This window comes from Corythoichthys intestinalis, chromosome 10 (assembly GCF_030265065.1).
Source record: "Corythoichthys intestinalis isolate RoL2023-P3 chromosome 10, ASM3026506v1, whole genome shotgun sequence".
Taxonomy (NCBI): Eukaryota; Metazoa; Chordata; class Actinopteri; order Syngnathiformes; family Syngnathidae; genus Corythoichthys; species Corythoichthys intestinalis.
In genome coordinates, this window is record NC_080404.1 from 16,440,025 (window position 1) to 16,466,423 (window position 26,399).

Here is a 26,399-nt window from a genome sequence, read left to right on the forward strand (position 1 = left end):
GTCGCTCCCAGGTTTTAAATCATATTCGTGTTGTACATTTATGCTGACGCATTCGTTTAGCATTTTTGGGAAATGTTGTCAGTCCGATTGAGTGTAAAGTGGTTAGTTAGGCCTGATTGTGTGGCCAAATTGACCGCGTGTGTGTACGGCAAACTTCTTGGTTCTGTGCGCGCATCCGCACAAACATCAAATTCCATGCATTTTGTCAGTTATTTGTTAGTTTCAGGTGCTCCGGAATGGCTAAGCTAGTGCAAATCAATGGTGTTTGAAATCAACTAATTAAACCCCCGCAAACTCGAAGATGAAACCTTTTGTAAAAAATTCTGGTCTTTGCTTTTAAATTCAAATATTGGAAAGTCAATTACATGCGATGAAATTTTTCTGTCGTCATTCTTATAATAAGGCAGCCAAAGTAGAAAAATTGCTAAAATGTAACTGTTAAATAACTTTTAAAGTAACTTAGGTACTTTGATAATTATGTAATCAGTAAAGTAACTAGATTACTTTTTGAGGCGTAATCAGTGATTAAATTACTTTTTTCAAGTAATGTGTAACAACGCTGTTGATGGCGCAGTACTTCCTGACTTTCCTACCAGCTACACACAGCATCCAGACAGTTCTGGACAAGCCCGCTTAAACAGCCGCTGCATGCATCATGATCGAAATTGAAAAGTCCTGGTTGCCACAGAAGATCCCTTGTAGATTCTACCTTCTTTAAGGCTTGTGGCAGTGAAATATGTCATCTGCCACTCTGATGTTGCTGTGATTAAGCAGTTCTCACAGCCCGGATACAGATATCAGCACTTATGCTGAAAGCTGATGGAACAGACTCTCAAGGAGAAAAAGTCTGGCTGATGGAGTGTCTCAGCTCCCAAGGCAGTTGGAGTGACATCACACCATCACTTCGCCTGGGCACCCAGAGATGCCATGAGGAAAAAATATCATTGCAAAAAAAAAATCACATTTGTCAAATTTTAAGTGGAGAGAATGTAATCAGATTCAGATCGTTACGAAAAACAACAGCATGATTTAACGTAACAAGGGCAGGAGATTATATTTTTACAATGTCCCTCTTGACGTTATCTCGCTATATGTATTCCACCTGGCATAGATAATGGAATGAAACTCAGTCAAATCTGTGGTATGAAATATCATTTTGATACATTGAGATCATTCAGATTCATAGAGAAGTGATTGGTAAAGATGCATAGGACCCTGTTTTCATTTTCAGTATATAGCATTTTTAACCATACTAAAACTACTAAAATTGTTATAACAGTCAATTTAAATTCAATTATGTTTGAAAAAAAATGTATGTGTGATAATACTGCCCAAATTACATTAAGTACACAGAGATTATGTTCATGTATGCACTCCTGTGCGTAGTGAAGCTACCCAAAGTTTGATTAATACATCCTAACATGTCCAGATCTATTTCTATCTATATCTTTCCAGTGTGTAAACTAACAGTAGTCAAGTGACATTATTCTGTACTCAAAGGACAGGGTGACTAACAGCAGAGGACAAGATAAAAGCAGCCTTGCAGGTCCTAAAGTCACTGTGGTCATCGTCTTTTTATCTCAGTTTCTCTCACCTGTGGCCAGACCCTTTCATCCAACTTGCACTGTGTGCCTTTCTAGGGTGACATTTGATTAGTGGTTCAATTAGAAAAAGGTTTAAAGCGCAGCCCGTCATTTGTCCGAGAAGGTTTGGCCTCCTGAATAGGCAATACATGACCATGTATTCATTACTAGATAAAGTTCATTTACTCAAGAAATCTCAGAGAGGGCTGAACTCTGCCAAAGCAAGCATTAAAAGGCAAACAAGTTTCTGAAGAGATTAAATGGGGGCTTCGGTGTTACATTGGATTTCTGAGGTTAAGATATAATTGCTGCTAAATGCCCAATCTAGATCAGACACACAAACTGAAGTACAATTAACTCATTTGCTCCCAAAAACGTATAAATAGTTCTATTTTTAATTGTTTCATTTTCTCAAATACTTTTACGTTTTTTTTTTTTTTTTTCAAAAAAACATCTCTGGGTTCTGATTCAACTTAGCTCCAAAGTACAAAACTGAAAAGCCATTTTAAAGCAATAAAACTGGCCACTAGAGGGCAGTAGCGCATTTGGTAAGAACTGCAACTCGATTCAACGGCAACGAACGGTTGGGCCAAACGGCCAGGGCGCCGGCGGACGACGACCGAATGGACGTCCAGGATGCCAGGCGGTGAACGACCGAGCAGAACAACCGGTACGTGACAAGGTAAGTACGTGAGAATATCTCAAAGTCATGGCCTCTGTAATTCTGTTCTCGCGTGCGCTCACCTTCCGATAGGATTTTGCTGTTTAAAAAACATTTAAAAAATGCCCTCCTGTTCAAAATTTTTCCTCCCCTAGAAAGTTGAGATTTTAAGCTTTCCAATGATGTATCACACATGCATATCGGCCAATTTTAAAAGTTGGCTAAATTGGGGTCGCAGAACGGAACTTCAAGTCACCTGAGTGTTTTCCGCCATATGTCAGTGAAGGGGGTGAAAATACTGATGATGTCGGTGAACACGGACACTCCAACAGTGTATGAAAACATGTCTTCAAGTAAAAACCTTGTGACACAGCCTAACTGTGCTCAACATTAATCAAAAATCTAGTCAACTATTCACTACTCTAATTATAGTCTGATGTGGTATGTCATGTCGTCACTTGACCAGTAAGAAAGAGGAAATAGCAGAAGGGAAGGTATTGGGACACACCCCTGTTATTAAAAGAGTTGATACACTCTGTCAGCCGTGGGAATTAGGACACGGACGTAATGCATTCTCGTGCCTTCTTCTGGTTTTTGGTGCTGCTACCAACACATTGTGAATGCATACTACATCGGCACATTGGACGTTCGATGCATTTTGCGCTTTTGTGTGCACGTATTTTCCCCCACACATTAATGTTATGTAAACGCGGAATTCAAATAACAGCAAAACGCCACTTTTGCGTTATTGCGTAAGGTTGTTGTCGTTTAAACGTGGCCTCAGTGTTGCTCTGTGCAGCTATGTGCGGTATAGTGTTGTATCGGTCGCGAACGATTCGGTCTTTTTGAACGAATTGTTTGGGTGAACGAGACCGAACTAATCACCATCTGCACTGATTCGTTCTATGAAGTTAGGGCTTGTTCGCTGCGTGGGAGGGCGTTGAGCAAGCGGCAGCGTCTTCTGACATCACACACGACCAATCAGACGCCAGCCTCATCGCGGGCAGGGGAGGGAGCGGAAACAGAATCAGGAAGTCTGTCACTCACTTCCACGTGTAGCCAATAAGAAGCCAGCGTGCACGCAAGGGGGCAAGACTGAGTTATGTCACTTCCCGTTCAGTGACTCGGTCCTCCGGTTCCTGACCTAGCTTGCTGCTAACTTGACTTTCCAGTAATGCGGTGAACGAGTCAAAAAATGGAAGGAAATGACTTTGTCACATATTTGTTAATGTGGAGCCTATCAAATGCTGCTCAAACAGACAAAACACCACACAAATCTAGCGAGCATGGTTTAGTGTACTACTTTTCTCAACAGACTCGGGACTACCTATGACTGACAACATACTATCAAATTTACAGTAGTTAAAACATGGGTAGCTAAAAAAAAAAAAAAAAAAAACACGGGTAGCTACGAGGCAAGCAAAAGTGAGCTGCGGTCGCGTGACGGCACTCACGGCAGTGAAGGGGGCAGAGAACTGTATATGGAGGCTTTATGGCAGCGATATTTACCTCATATGCGCACAGAAAAAATATTTAGTATTATCACCATAATACTGATTTGCAATGAAACTGTATATACATGTCAATTTTTTCCGACTGTTTATTATTTTTTTTTTCGTGTCAGCGTGTCGGGTGTTGGTTGATTTGACAAATTATGTCCATCCGTCCATCATGTGCTACTCAAAAACAACGCACGCGGACACGGGAGATGTCACAATATGTCTACATTTTTCTTAACAGACTGATGAGAGTAGAAAGGCAACATCGTAAAGCGCAAACAATTATTTCTCGTCAGCATTTGACGATCTGAGATGAGGGGGCGACAGGGGAGCTGACCGGATTATTTTGTTAATACCAGTGCAAAAATTCAATACGCTAATCTTAATACTGATTTGCAATTAAACTGTCGAATATCAAAATGTAGTATTGTTTTTATTTCAGAGCAACACATTTGACAACTAGCTATTTACACTTCAGTTTTAACAATAGTGACCTAAAATAATAGTGATGAGCATAAAAACAAAAATACAACAGAGCGAGAGGTAAATATGATGTGTTGGTCGTTCCATATTTAGAAATTAATCTTTCGATTTTCGTGACAGCAAGCATGCTGCGTTGGCTAGTACCGGCAGCATTGTATATGTGATCAAGAACATGCTAAAGAAAGTCCGTGCGCCCCCGACCCCAAAACCCCACTCCCCCCACAAAAGGAAAATGTTTAACCGTGTCCTAAATCGAAATGCAAGCACGAGCCATGACTTTGAGCCCATAGAACTAGGACAGACGACGCGGAAGTTCTCCCTCGCTTTTGCAGCAGCGGGAGGGAGGGAGACGAGGCTGTCTGTGAAAGCTGAATAATACCGCCTGTCACTCATTTCTGAAACTACGACGAGCGGTGCCTGTGTTCAAGAGAGGGAGGGACCAAGCAATGTCACTTCCCGTTCAGTTATACTGCGAAGCGGTCTTTGGGGATTCGTTCGGCAACGTCACTTCCCGTTCAGTAACCGAACGATTCGTTTGGGCGGGAAGGGAGATGAGGGGGGCGAACGATTCGTTGAACGATTTGTTTGAACGAATCCTTTTACTGAACGAACCGGAATGGATTCGTTTACTCAAGTGAAGGACAGATCCCGTCACTAGTGGGGTAGTGTTGTATCGGTCGCGAACGATTCGTTCTTTTTGAACGAATTGTTTTGGTGAACGAGACCGAACTAATCATCATCTGCACTGATTCGTTCTATGAAGGTGGTGCTTGTTCGCTGCGTGGGAGGGCGTTGAGCAAGCGGCAGCATCTTCTGACATCGCACACGACCAATCAGACGCCAGCCTCATCGCGGGCAGGGGAGGGAGCGGAAACAGAATCAGGGCGTTTGTCATTCACGTCCACGTGTGGCCAATAAGCAGCCAGCGTGCAGGCAGGGGGGCAAGACTTAGTTTTGTCACTTCCCGTTCAGTGACTCGGTCCTCCGGTTCCTGACCTAGCTTGCTGCTAACTTGATTTTCCAGTAATGACTATGCGGTGAACGAATCAGAAAATGAAAGGAAATGACTTTGTCACATATTTGTTAACATGGAGCCTATCAAATGCTGCTCAAACAGACAAAAACACCACACAAATCTAGCGAGCATTGTTTAGAGTAGTACTTTTCTCAACAAACTCGTGACTGCCTATGACGACATACTATCAAATTTACAGTAATTTAAAACACGGGTAGCTACGAGGCAAGCAAAAGCTGAGCTGCGGTCGCGTGACGGCAGTGAAGCGGGCAGAGAACTGTCACTATATGGAGGCTTCATGGCAGCGATATTTACCTCATATGTGCACAGAAAAAAATATTTAGTATGATCACCATGATACTGATTTGCAATGAAACTGTATATACATGTCAATTTTTTCCCCAGTGTTTTATTTTTTTTTTCGTGTCAGCGTGTCGGGTGTTGGTTGGTTTGACAAATTGTGTCAATCCGTCCATCATGTGCTACTCAAGCGCCCAAAACAACGCACGCAGACACGGGAGATGTCGCAATATGTCTACATTTTTCTTAACAGACTAATGAGAGTAGAAAGGCGACATCGTAAAGAGCTAACAATTATTTCTCGTCAGCATTTGACGATCTGAGATGCGGGGACGACAGGGGAGCTGACCGGATTATTTTATTTATTAATACCAGTGCAAAAAAACAATATGATCACCACAATACTGATTTGCAATGAAACTGTATATACATGTAATTTTTTTCCGAGTGTTTTTTTTTTTTTTTTTTTCGTGTCAGGTGTTGGTTGGTTTGACAAATTATGTCAATCCGTCCATCCTGTGCTACTCAAGCGCCCAAAAACAAAGCACGCGGACACGGGAGATGTCGCAATATGTCTACATTTTTCTTAACAGACTAATGAGAGTAGAAAGGCGACATCGTAAAGAGCAAACAATTATTTCTCGTCAGCATTTGACGATCTGAGATGTGGGGACGACAGGGGAGCTGACCGGATTATTTTATTTATTAATACCAGTGCAAAAATTCAACACGATCATCTTAATACTAAAAAACAAAAATACAACAGAGCGAGATGTAAATATGATGTGTTGGTCGTTCCATATTCAGAAATTAAACTTTCGATGTATTTTTATTTTCGTGACAGCAAACATGCTGTATATGTGATTGTATGTGTGATCAAGAACCTGCTAAAGAAAGTCCGTGCGCCCCCGCCCCCTACTCCCTCACAAAAGGAAAATGTTTAACCGTGTCCTAAATCGAAATGCAAGCACGAGCCATGACTTTGAGCCCATAGAACTAGGACAGACGACGCGGAAGTTCTCCCTCGCTTTTGCAGCAGCAGGAGGGAGACGAGGCTGTCTGTGAAAGCAGAATGATACCGCCTGTCACTCATTTCTGAAACTACGACGAGTGGTCAATGTGGAAGAGAGGGAGGGACCAAGCAATGTCACTTCCCGTTCAGTTATACTGCGAAGCGGTCTTTGGTGATTCGTTCGGCAACGTCACTTCCCGTTCAGTAACCGAACGATTCGTTTGGGCGGGGAGGGAGATGAGGGGGGCGAACGATTCGTTGAACGATTTGTTTGAACGAATCTTTTTACTGAACGAACCGGAATGGATTCGTTTACTCAAGTGAACGACAAATCTCGTCACTAATGTGCGGCTTCACCCCGTGTTGAAACAGATATTCTTCCAGACTACAGGGGGCAGCAAAACGTGTGTTGATGCCATATGAGTGACTTCATACGATAACAGAAGTAGACTTAAGTAACAGGAAGCCCGTGGCTTTCATCTAGGGGAAGAACGTCTTTGTTGTTTTTTGCCATTCTCATCCCAGTGGTCTTATCAGCCGAATCAGACAAATTTTACTTGTGAACTTCTGCGATTAGTAGTTTGTCTGCTAAGTCCACAGAAGCTTATGAATTCTCTGCGCCCCCTCCACTCGCCTCCGGCAATATCCAGTGTCCGAGCGGAAACGTCAACCTGGTTTTAAAGTTTCAGCAGGTACGCTGTGCGGAAATCTAACGTGTTTGTGTGCCGTCCGTTCGCTTAGATGACGTAATTTTCTTTGTGAATTCCTGCGAACCACGCGCATGTGGCAGGTATAAACCAGCATTTTTCTATTTGTATAGCCCTAAATCATCTTTGTCCTGACTAGTATACCTCAATTACACTGGTAAATTACACTTTTATAATATTATTGATAATGAAAATAACAGTAGGGCACATTTCTTCATCTAAAATTTGCATGATAAAAAAAAGTACAGCATGCTCTGCAAATGATCAAAGATATGCTCCTCTGTGGTAGTTAAATATTTACATCAAAGACGAGTAATGATGTCAGCTTATTTTTTTTGTCTCTTGACTAAGCAATTAGTGGGCTAGGAGTAACGACAAATCCCTTTCACTTTGGCTAATTGAATTTTAGTTGCTGTGATCATGCCTACTTGTTGTGACTCACCGCATCAAGCTACAGGTTTTATTTTGTCAAGCTGAGTGGGCGACCACACACGTACATACACATGCATGGACACTTGCACACACACGGATTGCTTGGCTGGCTGAGTGTTTCTCACCAAATTTGCAAGGATGTGATTTGGCATATGTTCTTGCTTTGGCGAAGCATGTGAACAAGACGGTGTGAATGACTGGAGCGGCAGCAAGGTACAAGTAGTACCTTCTGTCAGCCCGACTAGTGTGATCAGCCTTGGGCCCATCACCGACTTCTGGGCTGTCAAATCACAAGAATCACCGTTTGTGCGACACATCACTCAAATGTCTGTCCTCACTTGCCAGCACGTGTGTGTGCACCGTGCAAATTGTATTCCTGTTTAGAGATAATCCAAACCTTAGCTAACAAAATCAATGTTTAGTAAAGAACATAACAGACATGATGGCTTGATAGCTTTTAAAACACTTGTGGAACTTTACCTCTTAAAGAATTCAATAAAAGTGCATGTTTTTTTTTTTTTTTTTTTTAAACGTAGAACAAAGGACTTGATCAGAAGAATGAAAGTACTGCCCTTTGCCAGAGGCTTCACTATTAATATTAAAGATGACACTAAATTTAAGTTTGCATGAGCAGGTAAAAGTCACCTCTCATGAAGAGGGAAAACAGACATGAAAGCGGTGCCGAGTATAAACGTCATGCACTTTTCCTACCAATCTGTCATTTTGGTGTAATAGCAAGGGGAATTGCTCTTTGTTGGCTAATTGTCTAGCAGCGCTGGATATTCAGCAGAGGGAAGCCGTGATGCACTGTGGAAAAGTACCACGGGCCTTTCGCAGAGTGACAGGAGCTAACACACACTTTTGCAGTGCACTCTGAATAATGCAAATGATGTCAGACCTCACACAACTCCACCTAACAAGACTCCGGTGGTCTCACACAGCATCATCTTGATCAGTGACAAATCCCAGTGTGATGCAAATTAAAACAGTGTGAGAATTTACTTCTATTGTGATGGACCGCCAATGCAGGGTCATCTGCCAACCAACCTGAATGCAAACGTCTAGGAGTGACAGCAATAAAAGGAAGAGCAGTTGTTCATTTTTAAATTTATATAGTATATAGCAGTACCTCGACTTATGATCGCATCGACATACAATCATTTCAATATCTGACGTAAAATTGGACTCACATGCTCGAATTATGACAATTTGTGAAAGCGTCGCAAGTTCATTGTTTTCCCGAAAGACGGACGCAAGGCAGATTTTCTTATGAGAGTATCAACATGGGTCCCAGGAAGGTTAGTGCAGGTGGTGAAAAAAGGCAAAAGGGGACGCTTGCCATAGAAATTAAGAAGTAAATGATAGAAAAATATGAGCGTGGTGTGCATGTAAGTGAACTGGCTAGACAACGCGGCTCATCCCCTACCTCCCTACACACCCGACTTCTCCCTCCGACCTCCATTCACCAGTAAGTTAAGGTGACAAAACGTTTTTAATTTCCATTTGTTATTATCATTCCGATTTGAATTTCTAATTCATTTATTTTAATAAGTGAAATTGCTATTCGTAATTATACCTGCAGTATTTTTTTTTTTCAACCTGTCCTGTTCAGCTGCTTAGCACGGAGAATGGAAATCTGAGTGTCCGACTGGGCAAAACAGAATTAATGTATCACATGGGAGTATGACATACTTCCATTGTGATCATTCAATTTGCCTTGTTTATTAGGAGAAAGCAGCGAACAGAAAAGGGTTATGGGGGGACAGAAGAAAAGGAATGAGAGGCAGAAGAAGTACAAAAAACACCAAGAAATACATTGAATGCCTACACTAACTATGAATATGTTGGTGCTATCGTTAGCCAGTTGTCTTTCAGGTTGACACCATGTGGGGGGCCTGATGACCAAGGAGAGAGAAGGGGGGGGGGGTGTCAGAAAGATAAGTGATTGTGAGGGGTGCAGTGTACACTCATTTAGCCATGTGGCGTAGAGCCCAGTGTTTGTGTGAATTCCTTGTGAATGTGAGTATGTTGGCATCAAGGGCGTAGGTTTGCATAGGGACGGTAGGGACATTACACTACCAACTTTTCAGGATGCTCGAATTGTCGTCACCAACTTATAAGCAACCTTATTTGTATTGTATAATGACTTTAGTTATACCTATAGGTAATTTAGATTGTCTTCCCAGTATGTTGTAAGGATAGAATTGGCCTTACCATTGTAAAGTGAATTACAGTATTTTAATTATGTTCAGACTTATGTTCACCCCTTTTCACTTGCTGAATGTGCCAGTCCATTTTTCCCCCTCAAACGCACGTTTGATTGGCTGATGATTTGACCCCATGACAGAAATACAATATGCCTTCTCCTCAGTCCCCTTCAAAGAGCAGCAGCCACTGTAACTAACGTAAAAACGTAAAGGTACGTAAGGTGGGGAACACACCACTAATTTTGCTACTGAAAGTCCGACCTGCATCAGAGTAAGCATAACATGAATCTGTGCTAACTTCTCGAACTCAAGGAGATCGCTGCTTTGAGAGAAATATCCTCCTGGATGTTTTCTACTGTTAACTATAATTAAAATGTAAGAAATGTAGCGAACCAAGGTTTGCCCCCTTCTCCCCAGTTTTCATTTTTATCTTATTTATGTGGTCTTAAAGCAGCCCAAAGGAGCTTTCATTTTTTTGTTGAGTTTGGCTGTGCTTGTGGACAAAAGCAGTAGTGCTTTACCTGAAAAGTAAAATGTGTACATGCAGGTCATGCTGTTATATTGTCCCTACCAATATTGAGACCAAACCTACGCCCTTGGTTGGCATCCTATTCTATGCTGTCTGATCGCTAATCCTGACACCGAGTTTTTCTACTTAGTGTGTCTAATTGCACCCAATCATGCGTGAATCCCATCAGACATGTGATAGTCCTGCAGACGAGTGGAAATGCCTTGCGGGAGCCGCCCTAGGGCAATGGCCTTTCCCCAGCCAACCGGGGGCAGCCCCTCCCATGTGATCCCACCCACAACCCCGCCCTCTCCGCTGCCCCCAACCGGCACGGCACACCGCGGGACACCAAACGGCACACCAAGCCCAAGGCAAAGCAGGTTCCCCACCCGGACCAGGTGATACCCAGCCAACCCACTGACACCCAGCCAGTGACCCGCAGTATTTATTAAGGATTCAGCGTAGGTTTTTCGGCTGGGGAACAAATTGATCAAATTATAATGTATTCTTATGGAAAAAGATAGGTGGGTCCCACACTTTTTCTAAATGGCGTGGCTCCCGGGGTGTGGCCTCCCCTCTGCCTCGGCTGCCGGCCGCGGGAGTGGGTTGGGGGGTCGGGTCTCCGATCTTGCATCGCCCCGTGGCAGTTCCTGGGCGTTCTCCTGCCTCCGCCTGCCCCTCTCTTCTCTGGCTGGGCATCCGCCCTGCGCTCCGTCGCGGGTCGCTGGCTGGGCGCCGGTGTATCAGCAGGGTGTCGCCTGCACCGGTGGGGGACCCTGCCTTGCCTGGGGCTTGGTGGGCCGCTGGGGGTCCCGTGGCGTGCCGTGCCGGTTGGGGGGCTGTGGCTGTGGCTCGTGGCCCGGTTGAGCGGGCGGGGGTGGGTGTAGGCGTGGGGTTGGTGATGCGTCCCCTCCTGCCATCCCTGAAGGCCGGTTGATGGGCGCGCGGGTGGCCCGGGGGACCACCCTGGGTCCCGGGGGGGGGGGGGCGGTGGCTCCTTTGCTGGGCGGCGGGAGGAGGGATGGGCTGCGCATGGCCCCCCCAACCGCCCTCCCTCCCCGGGCTGGCTGGGTGGGGGCCGTGGCCTTGGGTTGGCGCCCGCGCGGTTTCTCCGCCCGTCTGCGTGGCTGTCGCGCGCCCGGTGGGGCTTGCGTGCTGCTGGATGTGGTAGGGCATGCTCGGGTTGGGGGTTCCGGTGCCGGGATTGGCGATGCGGCGGCGTAGGGTTGGTCGCCAACGGGCTTACACTCATAAGAGATTCACACGATTACTGGGTTCTAGATCACAGAACTGATTTGTGTACACTCTACCGGGTAGAGTCTACCCCTTTCAATCACTTAGCTTATAGTCTTATAGACACCCCCACCCCCATTCTCCTCTTTCACTGGCCAATTGGCCCCCACATGGTGTAAACCGGAAATACATCTCGCTGACGATAGCACCAGCATATTAGTAACTAGTTTAGATGTTCAATGTATTTCTTGTTGTTGTTCGTGTATGTGTTTCTTTTCTTTCTTCTCTTGTATTTCTTTTCTTCTGTCCCCCCATAATCCCTTCCTGTTCGCTGCTTTGTCATAATAAAAAGGTATTTTGAATGATCACAATGGGAGTATGTCAGACTCTCCATGTGAAACATTAAAACTGTTCAGAATCCGGGCACTTAGACTTCCATTCTCTGTGTCAAACAGCTGAACAGGACAGGTTTTTAAAAAAAAAAAAAAAAAAATGTATTCTTATGGAAAAATCATGCTTGACATGATATGACCATTTCGACTTATAAACCAAGTCCTGGAACAAATTAAATTCCTATGTAGAGGTACTACTGTATGTCTATTTCAATAGACCTGTTTGAAAGACAACAGTGGAATTCACATCTAAAATTTATGAATTGATGAAAATGAAGAGGCATTTTCCTTGACTGACACTTATTCTGGACATCAATTCACATTGTAATTCAAAAAGAGGCATTTTAGCCAACTAAACCAAACTAAGCTGTTTCGTTCAAAAGAGTTTTAAAGGCCAGGGTCCCCCAGGCTTCTTTTACAACTCCTGCTACAGTCAGGAGGCCTTGATCATTCATTCATTCATTCATTTTCCATGCCGCTTTTTTCCTCACGAGGGTCGCGGAGGTGCTGGAGCCTATCCCAGCTAACTCGGGGCAGTAGGCAGGGGACACCCTGAACCGGTTGCCAGCCAATTGCAGGGCACAAGGAGACATACAACCATTCACGCACACACTCATACCTACGGACAATTAAGAGTGTTCAATCAGCCTACCATGCATGTTTTTGGGATGTGGGAGGAAACCGGAGTTCCCGGAGGAAACCCACGCAGGCACGGGGAGAACATGCAAACTCCACACAGGAAGGCCGAAGCCCGGGATTGAACCCTTGATCTTAGAACTGTGAGGCAGACGTGCTAACCACTCAGCCACCGTGCCGCCTGGCCTTGATCATATCTGAGAATTTCTGAGTTTGAATTCTGTTGGTCAGGATCATGAGCCCGATGATATGGGGTTTGTTTACGCAAACTCCATGCAACACACATGTGAAAATGCAACCAGAGGAGTGTTACTACCTGGAGGGCTAATGTGTGAAACTGGTATCAATACTTATGTGTAAATTGGCCTGAACCCCATTTAAAAAAAATGAAGTCTGTGAAAACAGCTCTAACTTTTCTACAACCTCCAGGCTTCGTGTATATAAAGTAACAATAACAATATGCCATGGTGCTTCTGAATGTGATGATGCACTCTCCCTATACACTTGTGGGGGACTCATAACAAAATGATGTATTGTGCTCTGAAGTAGTTTCTGTTGCATTTCAGTCTTCAATGGGTCGTAAGGGACGCTTCAGTGCCTTCACTTGCTCCAGACACATTTTAGTACCTCAACATGATGCAACAATTGGTGCATGATAATAGTGTGTGATTCAACAAGCAAGGGAGACTATTAAGTAAATATAGCTTTATGGGGGCCAATTGGTGCACCCATTTTGATGCGTCTGTCTTTACATGGTCCCCATTTGTCTGTCGGCTGATGTCTTTGACCCTGGAGATGGGCATACCAATGACAAGATGGGTGCCACAGCATTTAATAAAGTATGAAAGTGGGGGTGTTAAAATCTAATTATTAGTCTAATGCATGAGATGTGATCACACAGGCTCCTCAGTGATGGGGAAATCATCTCCCGTAAGACTTCACACTGATAATTACAATAACATTAACCTTTGCCTTGCTAATTCAGGCCTTCATAGCAATTCATCTCAGGTTACAGACCTCTCAGAACAATTCTTCACACTAATTTTGCAAGATGGGAAAAACACTGATGAAGTGTGGATAAAAATCATGCTGCACCAAGTTCACAGTGTTTTGTTTTAGTAAGTGTCAAATTGACTTAATAGACCCTTATACACATAATATTTAACCATATGGATGAAACGACTGTATTTTTGGGACTATAAAGTCGCAGTTTTTTTTATTTTTTTATTTTATTTTTTTTTAACATAGTTTGGCCAGGGGTGCATCTTATACTCTGGAGCAACTTTTTTGAGAAATTTTGCTAAACACATTATTATATCATTTCACATGGTATTTTCACACTAAACTGCAACAGGATGCTCAAGGCCTGTGGTTCAACAGAGAGTAAAGTAAAAAAAATAAAAACAACTGAAAAGGGCTGAACAAAATTTGACACATACAATATTTGAATAACTCTTAATAGCTTTGTTACATTAACATACTGGACACGTTTTCAGTTCTTTGTTAATGTGTCATGTAACGTTAGCATACCGTAAACTTATTCAGACTGTATTTCTCCATTTTTGTTATAAACTGCCTTTCAAGATGACATGTCTGTTTTTGGTGTTGGATTTAATGCAATAAATTTCCCCCCAAAATCAGTCTTATACACGTTTTTTTTGCCTCTTCATTGCCCTTATTTTGGTTGGTGCGACTTATACTCAGTGACTTATAGTCCGAAAAATATGGTTACCATTTACGTTGAAGGGAAGGGAAGGGTCCCGTATTTACTGCTTGATTGTTTCTATTACTCTAACAAACCCAAAATAGCATTTAAATCATAGTTTAAGAAAACAAGTACAATATATCTGAAGTACGAGTGGAGTTGGAGTGATTGCAAATCGCAGTGCCCAAGACAACGGGCAGATAAGGGCAATAACAACTATAGGATGCCTGCTAACTACGGAAGCCCAACGCGCGTGTCACACAGCTGACTGAGCGAGATTGATGCTGATGGACAAGCAGAGACAAGCAGGGGATGGCCAAGACATCTACAAAACCCACGTCTGGACCACCAAATCCCGCCATCAGCTCTTCTGGTAACCAAAAATGGACAGTCCAGAACAACGAAAGGACATCCTCTCCTCCCACAATGAACATCTGATAATGGAGAAACACGTTGGACAATCAGCACCCACGTGGTGCTGAGGCGGACAAAATCCTCAACTCTCGTTGCTCTGACAACAGTAACGGCCATATTCTCCTACCCAATCCACAACAGACAATCACCCTAAACAACGCCCAAACACTTTCTTCCGGACCACAGCCCGCCTCCCAAGAGCCTGAATCTGAATCTTCCTGAGACTGAATGTTTAACTTATCGCCGCCATTTTTCTCGGGAATCCTTGGTTGATTTGGTGACCCTGGATCCAGCCTTCCTCTTTGTCTGGGTCTATTTGCTGTTTTGCCTTGCTGTCTGATTGCTGTTGACAGGGAAAAAAATATCAACTTGCGTTTCAAAGCCTTTACCTAGCTTTTAAAATGGAGTCAGTACAAGGGGTTAAAACAGGGGTCCCCAAAGTACGGCCCGCGGGCCGGATACGGGCCGCCTCCACATTTGGTCCGGCCCCCTGAACAATAAAAAAAAAAAAAAAAATTTTTTTTTTTTACTTGTGTTATTTATTTCCTGGCTTTTTCTGTGAAGAACCCAGAGGGGGTTATTTTTTAAATTAATATTGTTATTATATTATATTATATTATATTTACTTTTGTTCCGTGAAGAATCCAGAAAAGGTTATTTGATTGTAGCTTTCTGAAAAACAATACATTTTTACATTTAGGCACTCCTACAATCGTCACACTTTTTATGTTACAAACTGACCCAGGCCCTTCATCAGAGAAGGGAAAAGTTATGTCGCCCTCACAGGAAAAAGTTTGGGGACCCCTGGGTTAAAACTAAGGTGAAAGCGCGGCCTTTTGGCGGGGTTGTTGGGTTGCGCCGGCCCGGGTCATTGGAATTGCACTCCAATAGCGTAATCTGAGATCCAAATATTGAGTGGCGTTGACTGTTCAGAGCATTTATCATGAAATTTTCGAGGGTGGGTGGAGCTCCGTTATTATAATTAAAATGGGGACAGAATTGAAATGAGGAACTGTGCCAGTAGATGGCAGCAATGGGTGTTTTTTGGATAAGATCAGAGAGAATAATAAGAGAGGCGAAGAGAAAGAAAAAGATAAGTTAATCCTTTCTTGATCCCCCATAGGGGAAATTTAGAGAAAATAGTGAAGCACTCTAAATCTGACAGATACCAGCAGCTCACGCTTGCACAAAAAAAAAAAAAAAAAAGTTTTTTGCGAGTTATTTACTACAAAGCATGTCACCAAACAGGAAACAAATAGAAAGTGATCATTTTGACTGTAGAAGCTGTGACGCGTCAGATATTCTGAGTGCCTCATACACAATCACTGCGTACCGCGACCACGCGGAAAAGAGTGTGCTCACGTTACATTTTCAGCCATTCCAACACAGATTCCGTTCCCGAGTGGTTGCGGAGTCAAATGTAAAAATGTTGAACTGTTGAATACTTGTAAACAAGTTATTTTGCCATCAAAAGCACTACTTCATTTTTTGTTTGTGTTGTATTAAGGAAGGCATAGTTCAAATATTTCAGGCGTCACTCCAGCAAAACATCTGCGTCAAAGTCACTGATGTGCATAGAATGTACAGTATCGTTTCACAAAAAGCTTGTTTTTGTGTTGTAATCCAAAACAGTTGAAAGATGAGAATGTTTGCTTTTCTAGTTTACATGTTTTAAGAGTTAATTTTCTATTCATTTATGTGATGGATACATAATACTACGTACATAAGATACCACAGAAATGAAAACATGCACATCCCTATTTTACAAGAGATGTGTGTGCATGTACGAATGATGAGGCACAATGTCATAACTTAATTGATTAATTAAATCTCTGACACGGCGGAAGAATCGGTCACAATCTAATGGCAATTAATTTCAGAGTCATTTTAATTATCCAAAAGGTTAAACCAGTAAAGATGTTTAGAGTAATTCTAATGATGAATTTTGAGTTCCGGAATGCTGACCAAAGGCTGGAATGCATTAATTCACGCCACTGAATAATTCAAGTAATATGTTATAATCTTTGTCTAATTAAGAAATCACATTGACTTTTTCTTTGTTTAGTACAGCATACAGTGTAAAACTGTTCGCAGACAGCTGGCTATGACGCAGTGTACCGAGAAGAAAAAAGGCAACCAAGTGTTATTAGCTGGTAAATGAACTCATGCTAAATCGTGCAACTACGGTGCCAAGTATGACTGATTGTTTTGCTCTGACAACTACACCTTTTCCCCATCATTTAACACTGAAAATTGTGTGGATGCCTAATGGATAATAACACACTGCATCAGCTTTAAAAAAGCGCTCCATGTCAGTAATTCCAAACCTGCTTTCATGAGTAGATTGTAGGTTTGTTATAGCAATGCTACGAGATATCAAAGAAAATAATAAACCCGAACTCAATTACTACTCAATTACTCAATTAAATTGTGCTTGAGATGGAAAATATTTGGGTTTGACAGTAATATGAATATGAAAAGTGGGATTAATTTCCACATATTTACATCTGGATATGACTGATATCACAATTTAGCATGACTTATTACTATATTTTATTGGATCATATTTCAAATATTAAATTCCTTGGTCATTAATGACTGATATGCCTTTTTATTACTTGCATTTTTAAACTGAAAAACTTCTGTAGTTAAAGAAAATGTTTGAAATTCCATCTCCTGCTCAAATTCGTAAAACAATGACATAGGGCTGCAAATAACTATTATTTTCATAATTGACTAATTGGATGATTAAGTCAACAATTAATCGATTAATTGGATAAATGGCACTTTTTTCAGTTACCTTAACAATTTTAGTTATTTTAGACATGTTATAAGTAACAATGGAGACAAAATGGATGACTATTTCCTCCAATAATATTTATTTTACAGCTTCCTGACTAAACTGTAGTCTTCAACTGTACTGCTTAAAGTGCAGTACAAAAAAAATGTTAAAGCTTTTAGTAAAGTTTGTGAGTATAAAACAAAAATAATTTCTCAGTCCACAAATCAGACAAAACTCCTGTTCATTCAAATTTTAAAAAGTGTTGCTGATTGACATTTTTTTTCTTGCAGGCAAATTGTGTCAAGGACTCATAGATTTTCTTTTAATTAACTAAACAACAAAATCGAATAAGGAGGAGACAGACTGTAATGAATCTTTTTTTTTTTTTTTAATCCAACAGTTGTTCATAAATACCATCCAAATCAAATTTCAAACCACACCGTCTTGAATGACAATTGAGTTTGAATGGGAGTTTATGCTTAACGATTCGATTCTTTATCGAATCTCTTATCGATTCTAATTTGGGGAAAAAGAAGAACAAACGTTTTGATTGGCATTGAGTTTGTTTAATCAGAAGTCACAACCTTACAAACCCACAACAAGGTCAAAAGAGGCCCAAAGCCTCAATATTAACTGTGGCAATAAGTGGCAAACGCACAAGAATGTGTAACATTTTACTGAAACATTTTTCTAATTGAAATAAAAAATATTGGTATATATTCGCATATAGGTCGTTGGTCTGCCGTTGGCAATATGTGTTAAACTTGCACGGGTCCCCAAACTTTATCCAGTGAGGGCCACATAACCTTTTCCTTCTCTGATGAGGGGCCGGGGTCAGTTTGTAACAAAAAAAGTGTGACGATTGCAGGAGTGCCTAAATGTAAAAAAAATATTGTTTTTCAGAAAGCCACAATCAAATAACCCTTTCTGGATATTTCACGGAACAAAAGTAAATAAAATAAAAAATAATAATATAATATTAATTAATAATAACACTATTAATCAAATAGATAATAACCAAATAACCCTCTTTGAGTTCTTCACAGAAAAAGGCCAGAAAATAAATAACATTATTGAGGAAAAAAAAAAAAACTTAAAATGCTCTCTGGTATTGTACAGGGGGCCGGACCAAATGTCGGGGCGGGCTGTAGTTTGGGGACCCCTGTTAAAGTGTATTATTTACCAGTATATTGAAATGCATGCCTTTTAGTTTTTATGGTGCTTTCACGCTCAAGTGGGGGCGCCCTTGCACTTCCTCACGCGAAGAAGAACGCGCTCACGTGAAGAAGAGCGCTCTTACATGCGAAGAAGAAGAAATGCCGCATCCAAGCGAGTGAGCGAGTTAGTGAGAGAGGGAAGCACTGCTACGAGCCTACGCTCTTTCTTAATGTTTGTAAAATATCTACAGAGGCAACGCCTGTATGTACCATCTTTTGTGTTGTTGTTGTGTGTTTCCACTCGCGATCGGACACTTAAATCCAGTTGTGTAGTGGTTTGAACGATGTGCTAATGCTAGCGAACGCATGCTAATCGTGTTGTTATTACTGAATTAGCAGCTAATCATCGCTGATTTACGTTGATGCAAACCTGTTTGTTATTGGGGACGAAATTGATTTGTTTCATTTCCATTTTTAGTTTCACTCTTCAAGTGATGGTTGAATAAAGTCAGCAAATTATACCAACGTCTTCTGTATCGTCATTTCGGAGTTTAGCTAGCTGTATAGCTGTCTCGGTGAGGACAGTGCAGTCCCGATGCAGTTATCTCCACCTTGCAATGATTGCAAGTTGTGTTGTTGTAATTTTTCCTCGTGAAGTGAAGACACACTTTCGAGCGTTTGAACCTACGTGCTGTCATTGTTATGTTTACGGCTGCAATGCTCGTGCTAAACCCTCGTAACCTTTCATTTTCACCCTCTTTCCTGGTGAAGTGTAGCCAAACTTTGGAGCGGGTGGTGCTTGGTGCCATGCTAGTTTGATGCATCTTGACAACAAAACAGTCACGACGCAATATGTGTCTTCAGGACTCGTTAAAGGGATCGTTAAGGCTTTTTCATTGTGATGTCGAGGCCTCGAAACACTCGGAGCCTCGAAACACTCGGAACCGGTTCGGAATTTGAATCGGATTTCGATTCCCATCCCTAGAGACAACTTTACTCTGTAACGATAACTCAAGTGCTAATACGCTTCACCAAAACAATGTAAACAGACACTTCAGACACTGATTTGCCTAAATGCTAACTAGCTTAGCGCTCCGAGCTAAAAAGTAACATCTTATCAAGAAAGAATACAAACTAAACAATGGGCTTCATTTACCCATCTCAGACAAAGACACTCTCGACACGTCGTAAATATTATTGATTCAGCAACTCAACCTGAGTGTAGCAGTGAACTCTCTCTCTCTTGCTCTAATCACTAGCGCACGCAACCTCACATTACACAGGGACCCATACGGGACTACTCCTAGCTGCCGGCAAAAATTAATTATCAAATTTGTTAGCAACAAATATACTAATCGATTTTTATCGATTTAATCGATTAGTTGTAGCAGCCTTACAATCAAAGCGAGCTGAAATGTAAGTTTAGACACCTAAAATATTTCTTAAAATTTAAGACGGATGGTCTAAAGGCACAGTGAGTTTTAAAACATTTTGAAAGAGTATTGCTGCAATAGTACTTACTCTGACTAGGCTTTGGATAATAAAAAAAAATACCAGTAATCTAAATTAATGTCACTTAAGATGGAAACAGGACAGAAAAACAACATTAAAAAGTATTCAAATCAACATTTAAAATTTGCATAATGTTTCAATCAACATGATGATTGTTAGCTCTCTTGACAAAAGGGTGAATTAGTTAATGGGTGTGGGTTAGCATGTGCATATTTTTATTATTACACATTTCCTAACACGCGCTTAAATGTTGATCCCATGGATAGCAGGGTCTGACCTCCATTCAGCACAACATGCCCCTGACTTTTACTGATTTGCATCTAGATTGCTTTAATTATGAATAAAAGTCAAGTTACCTGATTGGATGGCATAGTGGAGAATCGATTGGCAGGCATGAATAATTGTAAAGGGCACACCCCCACTGCTTATCCCAGCTTGAAAACCATATCCATTTCAATTCCTGGCAGCAAATAATCACTGAAATGCACCCCGCACTAGAATACTAAGCAATACAAAATAAAGGGGAAAAAAAGGTGGGTTAAGTGACTATTGTTCAAGATCGAGGGTGAACTATTTGCATGAACGAGTAAATCTTTATAAAATTTCCCAGACCTTTGTAAAAAACAATTATCAAAATGGCATCATAAAACACTCCCAAATGGATAGCGAAATAATGTTATGTTTTTCATGTATAGGAAAGCTGATACCATGGTAATCCATGATGATACATTGAATGATGCAGTGCATCATAAAATTACTAGGGTTAAAAAAAAAAAAAAAAAAAAAAAAAAAAAAACGCCCCCCAAAACTTTTCTTCCATGGTTTGGTGCGACAAGTACCCCCCCCCCCCTCCTTTTTTTTTATTTTTAATTTTTTGTTTTCATTGTATATGTTTGTTCTCGGTCTTTCATAAAATAAAATTACACCTAAAAATGCAAAATGCAACTTATACTCTAGAGCGACATATATTTTCTTCCTGATCATTGTGTATTTTTTGGCTATTGCGATTTTTACTCTAGTGGGATTTATAGGGTGTATTCACATCTGCCCTGTTTGGTCTGGACCAAACCAAAAAAAAAGTTTGTGGTGCGCTCCTTTTGGGCTGATGTGAATACAAACCAGCGAACTCTGGTGCGGACCAAACAGCCGGTCTGAGACCTTGCTGGAGAGGTGGTCTTGGTTTGCTTCCAAGCGGACCGTGGTGTGGTTGGCGATAGGTGTGAAAGCGACCGCACCATGGTCCAGACTATCGCTGAAATCATATACTTTTTAGCACTTAACAGGCTTCCGTAGCCAGGAAAGGTTGTTTGGTTAGCATCAAAGTCTGTTGTTAGCATAGGGTTGTCAACAGTCCCAAATTCCGCAGGACATCCTAGAATATACAAAGTTACGATAGGTACCACCAGAACCAGTCCGTACTTCCTAGGTAAGCAGTACGTCGGCTATTATGAGTCCCAGTTCAATGTGGAGCAATGAGGAGCAGAATGTGTACTGTCCTTGTAAAATGAATGTGGCATCAAAGCCTCTGCAAATTTCCCACAAACACTTGTAATTGGGAACACGTTTGCAGTACTCGGAAACTCTGTGATTGTTTAGTTCCTTATTTAAGCGTGTTACCCCGCCCAGACCTTTTTGTCCGATGACAATTTTTTTTATAAATTGTGATTTATTGACCTGTTTTGCACATGCACCAATTTTTTTTGAATAAAACAAGAAATGGAATCACGTTGTCCAAAAGTTTTATTGGTAACTTGGATCTTTTAGGGTCTAAACTGCAAGCCAAATCCTTAATCTGCTGCTGGTTTCGGTTTAGGGCCTCTGGTGAGGTATCTACACTGGCGCTTTGAAGCAGGACGCTGTTCAAAACATTCAACTTCCAAGGTGCTTCCAGGAGTTCACACAACCAAGCACAGCACCAATAGTCCCGGAGTGTCATCTACGTTGTGCTGAATCAATTTTTGGAGAATCCGTAGGTTCCTCAGGTTTGATTTAGCAGTTTAAAACTTTGTCTACTTCAACTGCAATTAATGTTCTGTCTAAACTGGAAGTCAGAAGCAGAAAAAGTCAAAGATGGCGCCGCCCAAGTTTGGCTCAGGAAACTTGTCTATACTTCAGGGCCGGCCCAGCCTATATGCAGACTATGCAGCTGCTTAGGGCCCCTGACCGCTAGGGGGCCCCCAATCTGGCAATTGTTTAATTTATATTCTATTTTGTTTACTACAGTTTGCTTTATTTGACTTTTGTGAGTTTTGATACTTGATTACAAGCGCAAAAAAAACTAAAAGTTCTTCCTTCTTTCTTTTCCTCTTGTAGAAAAAGGTTTGGCACTATCTACTGTAAGTACTGACAATCATTTGGAGTGAGAAGTTTAAAGTACGCAGTGCAACAAAATCTGATTAACATACAAAATATGGACGTATAGGTTGGATTGCATGTATGGGTTTCACAGTACACTGTGACGAAATGGTGGGCCAAAAATATGGGCCCCTTGGCATTATTTTGCTTAGGGCCCCCAAATGGCCTGGGCCGGCCCTGCTATACTTGTCTGTGGTTTGAAAATGTCTCATTTTCAAAACCGCAAAAAAATTTCTGTTATACCGTCCCTACGGTATTAGCTACTTTATATGTCCCAAAAATGCATGAAGAGATCCCTCGCTTGCAGCTGCAAGGCTCAACCACCCCACCTGTTGTTGCCACACGATGGCTAGAGGAGGTGAAACTCCTGAACCTTTTCCCCCCATCGAATAAAACGAAATCGGTATGGGAATACTTCGGCTACAGAAAAGTTACAGAAGGCCGCGGCTTAGAGGAGGAGGGCCGTCCGACGTGTAAAACATGTTTGTGGAGGGTGGCTGCCGAGGAGGCAAAACTTCCGTTATGATTTCGCATTTATATAAAATTACAGTAAACACTGTCATGAAAGTTTCCCACCAGGTACGAGAGTTAACTCCAGCGTGTTTAGTGTGTCTAGCATTGGTAAAATGTTTGTTTCTCTCTGGCAACTGTCTGTGTTGAGAAAGAATGAGTGTATAATGTAAACATGATACGAGTCATATACATTACTTTAACGTTTTTTTTAAACCCAGATATCTCAAAGTAACACATTTTAGAGCTTTAGTGGCAATACTGTGAAACAGTGATATTATGGCATAGCGTTATCATACTGTCAGCATCACATACCGGCACATGCCTACTTGCACACAAATGTCAAGAAAGTAAATATATTCTTTTTGCTCTCTAACTGGGTGGGAGCATTATCATTGTTTCAAGCCCACTTCACAAGTTCACGCCTGTGTCTGTCAGTCCTGGTGGACTGAATCGGGCCATGATGGGTTCATTAAAATCGCCAAGACTGCAGACATTGGGTGGAGTGATTAGTGTGATAAGCAGGCGATATGAGCTTAATGGAAGGAGAGGTGGTTCACCAAGATTAAAAGCCTTTTCCACATCACTGCCATTTTCCCTCCAATTCAGCAAATCACTTAATTGAATTTCTTTTAATTTTCTTTTTTAATTTTCTCAACAAAACTCCTCCTCGAATTGCAAGCCCAAGATGAATGGTGAGAGGCATTTTATCAACTGTTGGGCCACAGCCTGAAAATCCAGGGACCTTTTGTGTCACGACTGCCTGTAAAATGAAAGTGCTCCAAATTTTTAATGACTCATAATCATCACACTGATACAGCGGTATGAAAGAGTTTGATAACCCTTTACAATTTTGGTTATTTTCATTTATGAAAGAAAATAATTGTCAGGGGTGCTCAAACTTATTCATCCCACTGTATTAATAGAAAAAGGAAATACTGGATGAAAGGTGTAATCTTGTAGGTTGCTGTTTGAGTGCTGCCTTGGGAAGTCAAAGTACAATTAATGCCTCTTTTTGTTTAGTTTTTTAATTTATCACCTATGTGGACACCAGGTCCTTATGAGTTTTTTATTTTATTTTATTATTATTATTTTTTTTAAAAAACTACCCAAAATAGGCACTTGCCCTAAAAAACGGTTAAAATTCCAGTGTCACCCTTGGGTGTACTTTACTGAATCCAATAGATTGGACTTCATTGAGCTACAACCGCTTTTGTTTTTCGTGAAATAACCCCCCCAAAAGCACAAAACACTGTTTTAATCCCATTTCGCTGTTGGCCAGGAAGCAAGTCAGTAACTAGAAGTGATGTAAGCAAAGGCAGGTTTTCTCGCACGCAGCGTCCTAATCCGTTTTGTTTCATTGCTTTGCCGGCCAGCGTTCTTTGTTTTTACAAGAAATTATTTTTTCTTGGAAAAATGGTTTAATGGTAAAAATGATTGTGGACGGAACAATTGTTAATATGAATTGTGTGGGAAATTGCCCCAAACACGAACACTGCCTATGTAAGCATCTATTTTTTTCTGTCCGACCAGGTGGTGAGTTGAGTGGTTTGAGCACATAGAAATGAGCCAGCTGGTAAGTAATCTGTTGTTTTGATCAAAACATTTTACTGAAAACTGCTTTGACCAACTGACTAATGAAGTTGAGTTGTTAACAATGATATTGGAACCGAAGACAACAAGCTTTAGCCGGCGTCGTTGGCCACGGCGTCGCCAAAAATGCACCAGTACAAAGTCCAGGTTTTAATATTTTCAGATGAGAAATTATTTTTTTCAATCACTATGTCTGCTGTTGTGTTGAGTTGAGCGGTGTAAATGTAAGCTCTATACTATTCAGTAGTCGCCCGAGATCAGACGTTAATGGAGCTTAGGATGCTTCCATGTCGAGAGTGCAAATCAGCAAGAGGGAGACTCGCTGATTTGTGCCTGTAATGGTGATTCTTCTGCTGGTTTGAACTTGTATGGTAAAATCTTCCCTCTTCTGGACTTACTACTTCCTCTGACCCACTTTCAAATCAGTACTTTGACTCTACGCACAATAAAGTCAACGAGTCTCGAATACTCTTTTCCATTGAGTCATATGCCCTCTGCCGGAATCAGAGTTGTTTTCGTCAACGATGACAGTGAAAACACTTTTTGCATGACGATGACATGACGATAACAAGCTAAAAACGTGTTTTGGGAAATTAAAACATAAAGAGACGAATGCCAGTTTTGGTCTGATGAGGACGAGACGAAAATTCACAATAGTTTCCATTACGTTCACAATGTGTGACATTTAATGTGTAGTTAGGTAGTGAAGGGAATAGGTACCATTCTCGCACACACCATATAATTGTTTGCATTAGTATAAAACATTGTCTTACTGTTTGCATTACTCTAAACACACGTAATATCATTAATCAGGGAATAGTATCATTTCTCATATTTATTGTAGGACTGTACTATTTTAACATACCTAATATAAAATAAATAGAACACCATAGTTTAATGAAAAGAAGCAGAATAGATACACGCCATCTTATCACAGAAGCCCAACATGTGCGTCACGAGCAAGATTGACTCTTGCAATCAGTTCTCCCGCTTTGTCCTAAAACAAGTAGCGTCTCCCGAATAACAAGTTGATAGTGGGCGCTTGGGACGTCAAGACCAGCGTCGGTCGCTGTGGCAACCACGTCCCATCCACGGACGAACCTAACCGCCCAAAACCGGACACAGAGCGATGGTCCCGAAACAACACTCAGCCACACCTTCGGTCTGGCCCACTCCACCGCAGCCTTAGAAAACATTGGACACTGAGATAACACACATTTTGCTGCTCGGAAACATTTTCTATGTAGCCTTGTTTTGGATTTAGCATTGTTCCTCCGTCGTCTGTTTTTGCCTTGTTTTTGACCATTGTCGACGAATAAATTGTCAACCTGCTTTCGGTGAGTTTTCTTCAAACTTTTGGAACATGGAGTCAGTACAAAGGGTTAACATAAGAGGTGAACGCGCGGAATTTCCGTGCGCCAACCAGGAGGGCGGAAAGGGTCAACATAAGAGGTGAACGTGCGGAATTTTTGTGCGCCAACCAAGAGGGCGGAAATTCCGCGCATTCACCTCATGTTAACCCTTTAAGCCACAGGTGTCAAACCGGTCCTCAAAGGGCCGCAGTGGGTACTGGATTTCATTCCAACCAAACGAGATGAATACCTTTCCACCAATCTGGTGTCTTACAAGTGTAATCAGTTGATTGCAGTCAGGTGCTGCTTATTTTAGCAAAAACCTCATTGGTTGAACTGTTTGTGCTGGAT

The 26,399-nt window shown here is 41.6% G+C and overlaps 1 protein-coding gene and 1 long non-coding RNA gene across 6 annotated transcripts in view; one reads left to right on the forward strand and one right to left on the reverse strand.

Annotated features, from left to right (window-relative positions):
- The window catches only part of macrod2 (mono-ADP ribosylhydrolase 2), a 724,457-nt gene that overhangs the window by 169,547 nt on the left and 528,511 nt on the right, over positions 1-26,399 (reverse strand). The window lies entirely within an intron of this gene.
- Positions 7,019-26,399, forward strand: part of LOC130923233 (uncharacterized) — a 62,382-nt gene continuing 43,001 nt past the window's right edge. Inside the window, exons 1-2 of the long non-coding RNA XR_009064677.1 lie at positions 7,019-7,245; positions 22,052-24,679. This is a non-coding gene — a long non-coding RNA (uncharacterized LOC130923233). The remainder of the gene's footprint in view (positions 7,246-22,051; positions 24,680-26,399) is intronic.